Genomic DNA, 8,473 nt, shown 5'->3' on the forward strand with positions numbered 1-8,473 from the left:
TGAAAGCGAAAGAAGCGTTCCTTCCATGGAAATCCAAGGATAAGAGGCGTCCCTGAGCCACAATTTGGATCAATTCCTCCGATGCTTTTCCCTTATACTCCCTCCGTCCTAAAATTTTTATTTTAGATTTGTCTAGATACGGATGTATCTAACAGAGACGGTGAGAGTATTTACAATGAAAACAAAATGTTCCAATCGAGTACAATTTGCTAGAACCCTAAAATATCTGCATCTACTACTTCCCCCACGATAAAACAGGAGAGAAATGCGCAGCCACACACGTCCTGCGAATTTACAGTGTGATGATTGCCAACGCCTCTGTCACGGCACGGCAAGGAAGAAGATTTCAGAAGTCGGAGAACCAGTCATCCTCGCGTCGTCCTTGAGGTAGCGGCGGTAGCGGTCGAGGTCCTCGTCGGCGAGGCCGTAGCGGCGGCGCCAGTACTCGAGCCTCGCCTCCGCCTCCCGCATGTTGCTCATCATCCTCTGGTACGCCGCGTTGATCCGCTCGAAGTCGATGCTATTTTCTTGGGCGTTGTCGCAGCTGTCTCGCCGCACGACGTCCGGGTGGTACTGCAGCGCGAGGCGCCCTCTTGACCTCGCCCCTGGTGGCCCCCGGCGCCAGCCTCAGCGTCCGGTAGTGGTCCTCCTCCAGCCCCCCTCCCGCCGGCCTCCCCGGCGCCGCCCCGCGCGCGCTCCCGCATCTCACCGACGAAGACGACGCCGTCCCACACCGCCGCGCCGGCGCCGCTGATGCCGACGGCACGCGCAGGTTGAGCACCACTCCTCCTCCCGTGGCCATGGATGTAGCCAAGAGATCAAGAGAACACGAGATCGATCGAGTTGTGTGATGGAGCTCGTCGTTGCTTCGGATCTCCCGATGCGTTCGCTCTGTTACCGCGTGGTGGAGCTGGAAGAGATGGTTGGAGCTGGAATGGTTGGAACTTGGAATGAATGTGGCTGCCGCGTGGGATTTAGGCTGGTCATGGTGGGAGTAATTTATCTAGTAACATAACGTTTTTTAAGATAAGTTTGCTTATGTGGCATGTAGTTAATAAGGAGATATGTGTTTGGAGTAACCTAATATGTTACTGTAACATAACAAAATTCAAAGCAGAGTGAGTCTACATTGTAATAAATGCAATCATCTATGATACTACTTTTATATTACTTTGCACTATGAAGGTAGTAATATAGACTAGTGTCCCCACTATGAGTAGCCTTAGACTAGTCATAGTGGGAGTAACTTAGCTAGTAACATAGCGCACTTCAAAAAATTTGTGCTTATGTGGCAAGTAATTAATGAGAGGTGGTAACATAATATGTTATTGTAACATAGCGCTTTTTAAGACAAGATAAGTCTACAAGCTAATAAATGAAGTCATCTAAGATACTACTACTATGTTACTTTGTATTATAAAGATAGTAACTTAGGCTAGTATCATATGCATGACACTGGTCTAAGTTACTCCTCACTGTGACATAGGGTGGAAGAAAGGCGGTTGGCTCGCCGGAAGGAGCGGCACGCACGGCTGTTTTGCCGGAGTTTCCCACGTTGACGTTGGCATTGCTCGCACGTTTTGGTACGGACGAAACGAAACTTGGCGCGGGGGAGACGCCCCGGCATCACTATCCATTCCGATTCCACATCCCCGGTTTTGACTGGGTTGAGATACTCCATAGGCACGAATGCAGCTGTTTTGGCGAAAATAAAGCTTTCACGCGATTTTTTTCCCAAAGTAAAAAATGTGTTTTTCAGTTTTCAGCACACAACCAATAGTTTTTGCGAGAAAACTTTCGATCTATTCATTTTCAATCATGGCAGTACAACGAACACTGAAAATAATAAAAATTACATCCAGATCTATAGACCACCTAGCGACGACTACAAGCACTAAAGCGAGCCGAAGACGCGTCGCCGTCATCAGCCCTCCCTCGCCGGAGTCGGTCACGACTTGTTGTTGTAGACAGTCGGCAGGTCACCGTGCTAAGACCTCTTAGGACAAGCGCACCAGAACAACAACCACCGCCGATGAAGAATAACGTAGATTGAACGGATCTAACCTGAAGCCACACGAACAAATCCACCGAGGATAGATCCGCCGGAGATACGCATCCACACGCCTACCAACGATGCTAGACGCATCATCGAAACGGGGACCAGGCGGCCGGGAGACCTTTATTCCATCTTCAAGGAGCCGCCGCCGTCTCGCTTTCCTGAACAAGACACAAACCCTAACAAATCTCAAAGGAATGAGTAACAACCGAGCCGTCCCGCCGGCCCTTACCAGGACCCACAACAATTGACGGGGTAAATATCACAAACCTCAACTCCAAAACGGGATCATCTACTCCTTTATTCTGTAAGACCGGATAAATACAACCCTCCCTCGTTGTTGGAATATCAGGCAAATTCGTGACTCATTTCAGTACATAATTCATGACAAGAACAATAAGTAGCATTCAACAGTCTAACATACTAGATGAACAGAAAAAACATGCACGGAGCATCGCACATATAACAACAACTATAATTCGAGACATGTACAGGTCACGGCGCACGTATTGTTCGTTAGTAGCCGTAGTTGCTGATGGAGCGATGTTGCTGACTACGATGCTGGTGACAAACTGATGCAAACGACGTTGAAGACAACATTGGGTACTATCGCCTGACTTAGATAGAAGACGACCCATGGTGACAAAATTGAGCAGCTGCCATAACACTTCCCTAAAACCTAATTCATCCGCTCATGGTGCAGGATCACAAGGATGAACGATTCTGGAGACCTGCTCTCTCGCACGTCGGTGCATGTCAATGTTTTGGATGAAATAGACTACGGTGACGGCGCAAGTTGTGAGATGAGGCAGAACCCTAAATCATCGCGCATTGAACGGTACTATAGCATATGATAATCACAATCTCATTCCGTTACCGAAATTATCCATCAGGAACTGAATTTATCCCCGCAGGAGATGCCGATTTCGGTAAATGCATAGGTGGAGAATTTTGACTGCGTTAACAAAATTACAGTCAAGTTAGCCGTTCCGTAAATACAAATTCGGATTGCTTTGAGCGAATTATATTCAAATTGACTTTGCCTAAACCAAATCAGTGCCGTGAGCGATGTGTGGGCTTTGCAACGTGGGCCGTGAGGGCCTTACAAAGCCCATCAATGTGGGGACTTACAAACCCTAAATCAACGTGGCAGGCCCAGGTCGCACCCATTAGCGAGCTGGCGCCGCAAACTTTGTTTCCCGTCGGGGAGCGACGCGTTGGCAACTCCATACGGTCGCCCACCGGTGCTAGCCCAGGCAGCTTCCCCACCGCGGCCGCCCGCCGGTGCAAGCCCAGGCAAGCTCAGGAACGCTTCCCCCCGCGCGGCGACGTCAGAGCCGGCGGTGCAATGTGTGAAGCAGCGGCTACTCCGTGTGGCCCTCGTTGCAAGCCCTGGTCTGTTTCCCCCGCTCAAAAAAATTAAAAATATTTGGCGTTCAATTGAATCAGAAATTAAATTTAAATGTTGCAACCAATACCTGGCAGCCAAGCAGATGGCCAAATTTGAACCTGTGCCACATCCTTCGCTATTTCTAGAAATTTACATAAAGTAATTCAAATTTATATTTGAAGTGTGCTATAGTTTGTGCCAAATCCTTCACTATTTCTAGGATTTTGTGCAAAGCAAGTAGCAGAAATATGATTCTTTGTTTTCAAAAGTACATTTTTGCATCTTATTTGTGCCACTCTCTTTACACAAAAACCCCTCTTTTGACAGTTCAGAAATGATTTTTATTGTAACAAAAATCTGGAAAGTCCCACTTTTGGAAGCTATCCTTTTAGTGTTGTTTTTCAATACAATTCTCTGAAAATTGTGACGCAAATTTTATTAAATTAATGAGGTCAAATAAGGATTTATAGACATTTTCATATTGCAGTTGGACCAACAGAGAATTAATTAGGAATTTTTAATGAAGTCCTATAATTAAATATAGATTTAAATTAAAGATACATAGAAAAGCTTCATGTATAATTAAGAAAATTGGCTATTAAATAGGCATGTAGATATGATGAATTTAGGAACTTGAATCAGCCCAATTGGGTTTGAAATGAATATTCTATTAATTTCTAAAATTGACTAGAAATGGAAAAAAAGTATTTGACATTGTTCAGGCAGGTTGAACAGGCTGACCCAATTACATAAAACACCCACCAAGCAGCTCCTAAGCATATAAGCAAAACTGAACAGAACTAAGGAGCCAGGGGCATGAAAATAAAAATCCCTAATTTTTTTTGTCATGACTTTGTAAAAAAATTGTGGTCTAGAAAATATTGACGTTTTCCCAAACAATGCTTGATGTTTGTTTTCATGATCTGGCGCTGCCTGTATAGACACCAGCATTCGAGAGATGTGGCGCTGCCTATTAGCACCACATGGTCTCCAATGGAAGCTCCCGGGTTCGAATCCACGTGTCCTTCTGTACAACTTCGGCCAATGGGCGGGCTCATCGCAGCTCCGCGTGTATGGAACAACGTATAGAGCAAGTATAATAGGTCCTATAAGATGTTCCACATCAGCAAAATCTTAACTGAAGGAGAGAGAAAATAAGAGAGAAGGGATCCGGCGATAGCACAAACTTCGAGAAATGGAGCTGCATGCAGCCCCATGCGAGGACTAAGGGGCTGTTTGGATCCCAGCCTAAGCGTGCCACGCCTAAGGTGAGGCGTGCGTTTGGTTCTGAACAAAAGTTAGGCTCGCCACAACGTTAAGGGTCGTCCGCCGCTAAAATTTCGCCAAAAAGTGTGGTGCTCGTTTCGCCCGCCACACTCGCCGCGGCGCGCCAACTGAGCCACAAAAATCCCCGCGAACTGATAAAAGTCACCGCTTCCCTGTTCGTCCTCAGTCCAAAAATCCCCCACCCCTTCAGTCTTGACCCCATGGCTGAGAGCCCTTCTCTCCCCCCTTCCAGATCCAGCTGAGGACGACCTTGCCGCCGCACTCGATCTGCTCCTCCCTGGTACGAATCCTCATCACCGCAGCATCTATCTCCTCCACCTCCTCCATCTCCTCCATCTCATCACGTCAGATTCATCTCATACATGCAGATCTGGGCGTCCTTGATTTTCTCAAGAGAAAAATACCAGCTTTCTTCCGTGATTTGTGGGATTTCCCGTTGCTTGTTCCTGCCCTTGTTGCATCCAGACTAGGAACTTCCATCTCATAGCGAAAGGTCAACTATTTGTTAAGAGGAAAGGTAACACCGTAATCCCCCTTTGCAATTGTTGCATGCTTGTACGAGTGAGATTATAAGTTAGTAATTTCTTGTAAGTATGTGGTGTTGATGTAAGATTTGACATCTCTCTGTGTTCTTTTCTTAGATATGTATTGTACAATTTATTGTCTGAGTAATATACTATCCTCTGTATAATTTGCGTTGGATAAAAAATTTATATATAGTTCCACTCACTGATGTCATCTGATTTTTTAATGCTATTATTGTTTCATAGATGGACCAAAGAACATTATGCTTACAGTATTACATGCATTATTATCACTACTACATGTGGAGGAGAAGATTGCTTGCTGCCATTATTGTGTGTTTAGGGATGTACTGGTACAAGATTAATGTCCGAAAAAGGAAGAGAAAATCTATAACTTATGCTCCCATGTTCGAACGAGATGTTGAAAGGATGTCACGCCTGAACCGTATGTATTATGGAACCGAGGCTAATTGCATAAGTGAGCTGCGCATGCGGAAATTTGTTTTTCACAAATTGTGTGCTAACCTGAGACGTCGTGGTCTACTGGTAGACACATTCCATGTAACTGTGGAGGAGCAAGTTGCCATGTTCATCCATGTTGTGGGTCATAACTGGAAAAATAGATCGATTGGTTTCGAGTTTTATCGATCGGGCGAGACTGTTAGTAGGTACTTCAATGCTGTTTTAGATGCCCTGTGTCTCCTTGCTCGTGATGTCATATGCATCAGAACCATCGAAACACATTCGAAGATAACAAGTAGCTCCAGATTTCACCCTTACTTTGAGGTACATCCAAAATTATTCACAAGTATCTGCAATGTATTTATAGGTTCCATTCAGTCTGTTTGAAACTGGTTCTCTCTTTTTGTAGGGATGCATAGGAGCTCTGGATGGTACTCATATACCGGCATGTGTGCCAATCCACATGCAAGATAGGTTTAGGGGTAGAATGTCCTTTCCCACACAAAATGTGCTAGCAGCCGTTGATTTTGACCTAAGATTTACATATGTTCTTGCTAGATGGGAGGGATCGGCTCATGATTCTTATGTGCTCCAAGATGCCCTATCACGTCCCAATGGCCTTAAAATACCAGAAGGTGGGATTCTAACCCATGGCTTCAAACTGAAACTTTCTTTAGTTCTTAGCTAATGTGTTAGCATCATCATGATGTAGGTAAATATTTCCTAGCGGATGCGGGATATGCTGCAAGACCCGGTATACTACCCCCATATCGTGGTGTCCGATATCACCTAAAGGAATATAGGGGAAGTAGAGAGCCTGAGAACCCAAGGGAGTTATTCAACCATCGCCATTCCTCACTTAGAACAACCGTCGAAAGAGCATTTGGTACCTTGAAGAATCGATTTAAAATATTTGCAAGTCAGCCATTCTTCCCTCTAAAAACACAAGTAAAAATTTTGTTTGCTTGTTGTGCGCTCCATAACTGGATCCTAGATGATGGTCCTGATGAGTATGTCTATGATGATGCTACTTGGTACTCGGCCCTTCCACGGAGTAGACGACACCGTCGTGACGTTTACCAGGAGAGCCAGACATGGGCACACAAAAGGGATGTACTAGCTCAAAAAATGTGGGAGGATAATTTAGCAGCTCAAGATCAAGATGATTAAGAAGTTAGTATGTAAGGCTGATGTTGATGGGTTTTATTTTAGGTTCCATTCAGTCTGTTTGAAACTAGAGTTCTCCCTTATTTCTATGTATCAAACATGAGTGCTATTTTGTTACATTTGGTCATTATGTATGTGATTCATGTGAAACTATGTTGGTTGTACCTCTGTAAACTTATATCACTTATTTTATCTTTAGTAAATTGTTGGTTGTTTCATGCTTATTTGCCTCACCTATTATCTTTTAATTAAAATGGCTCACTGTATGAGAAACAGCGATGGCCAAGGGAAAGGGGAAGTCTGATGGTGATGGGTGCTCTCGTGAGAGGACTATTTCCTGGGCTGATGATCAGACCAAGTTTATGTTGGATTGGTGCGTTGAATACATGAAGGAACAATATGCGGGATTTAGGTTCAAGAAGCATCATCTTTTGAAGTGTGCTGATGCTTTAAATAGAAAATTTGCTATGGGGGTGACACTTGCTCAAGTTGATCGTCACTTCAAGCACTACAAAGAAAATTGGAAGTACATTGCCGCCGCAATTAGCAAGAGTGGCAATGTTTTCGATGATATTAGATGTGTGGTAACTATCTCCGAGTCTGAAAAGTCTTGCCTCAATGTACGTATAATTTAGTTTCTTTTGAAAACTTAATATGGCTAATTTAATTAGGATCTTAATGTGTGTGTGCTTGTAATGCAGGATAGAGCAAGGCGCTTGCTTTCTAAGCCCATCAAGTTCTACTATGAGATGCAGGAGCTATTCACAGGCACTAGTGCTGATGGTTCTTTGGCCATGGACCAACATACATGCACAATTGATTCCGATGACTCGGACAATGATGAAGGGTTGTATGATCTCAACTGCTATCCACAGTATGAGGGCCCTCTTGAGGAGGATTCTGACACTTTGCCAACAACACATTGTCCTAAAAGACCTCCAGTACCTGTAGGTGGTGATAATTCAACATCTAGCACTAACCGAGTTGGTAAGAAGCGCCCAAGAGGTAGCAAGTCACCTACTAAGAAGCCACCAAGAACCAAGAGTCGTTTCGTGGAGTCCGCTGAAGAAATCAACTCTACATTGAGGTCACTCCAGCAATCCCTTGCTGCCGCTCCTCCTCCAATGCCCCAAGTTGTTGATCCTTATGCTAGTTTATGGAAGAGGTTGGAGGAACTCCCAATTACTACAGATCAAAGAATTACTGTTGGTGTGCACTTATCTTGCAAGGACAATGAAGGTTTGCGTGGTTGGTTATGCAGTGCAAGTGAAAAAACTTTTGAAACTTGGGTTTGCAAGTTCTTTGCTGACAAAGATCATGTTTATAGCAACATGTGAAGTTATCTAGTTGCTAACTTGTCATGTCTAGAAGTTGGCAACCTGTGAAGTTTAGAAGATGGCAACTTTTGGTATTTAGGAGATGAACTTGTGCTACGGCTACTGCTTTTGGGAAGTAGATCTTTTGATGTGTGGTGAAACACTTTAATGTAACTTGGCCAGAACTTGTGTTATTGCTATGAATGACTATCACTTGACTTTATAATGATGGACGAAACTTGCACGTATCTATCTTATTTTCTATCTTGAT

At 44.3% G+C, this 8,473-nt stretch overlaps 2 pseudogenes; one reads left to right on the top strand and one right to left on the bottom strand.

The window, feature by feature from the left end:
- On the bottom strand, window positions 1-802 carry LOC119333959 (annotated as a pseudogene).
- Window positions 803-7,164: 6,362 nt separating this feature from the next.
- On the top strand, window positions 7,165-7,972 carry LOC119333960 (annotated as a pseudogene).
- Window positions 7,973-8,473: the final 501 nt, after the last annotated feature.

Source organism: Triticum dicoccoides, chromosome 7A, assembly GCF_002162155.2.
Source record: "Triticum dicoccoides isolate Atlit2015 ecotype Zavitan chromosome 7A, WEW_v2.0, whole genome shotgun sequence".
Lineage (NCBI taxonomy): Eukaryota > Viridiplantae > Streptophyta > Magnoliopsida > Poales > Poaceae > Triticum > Triticum dicoccoides.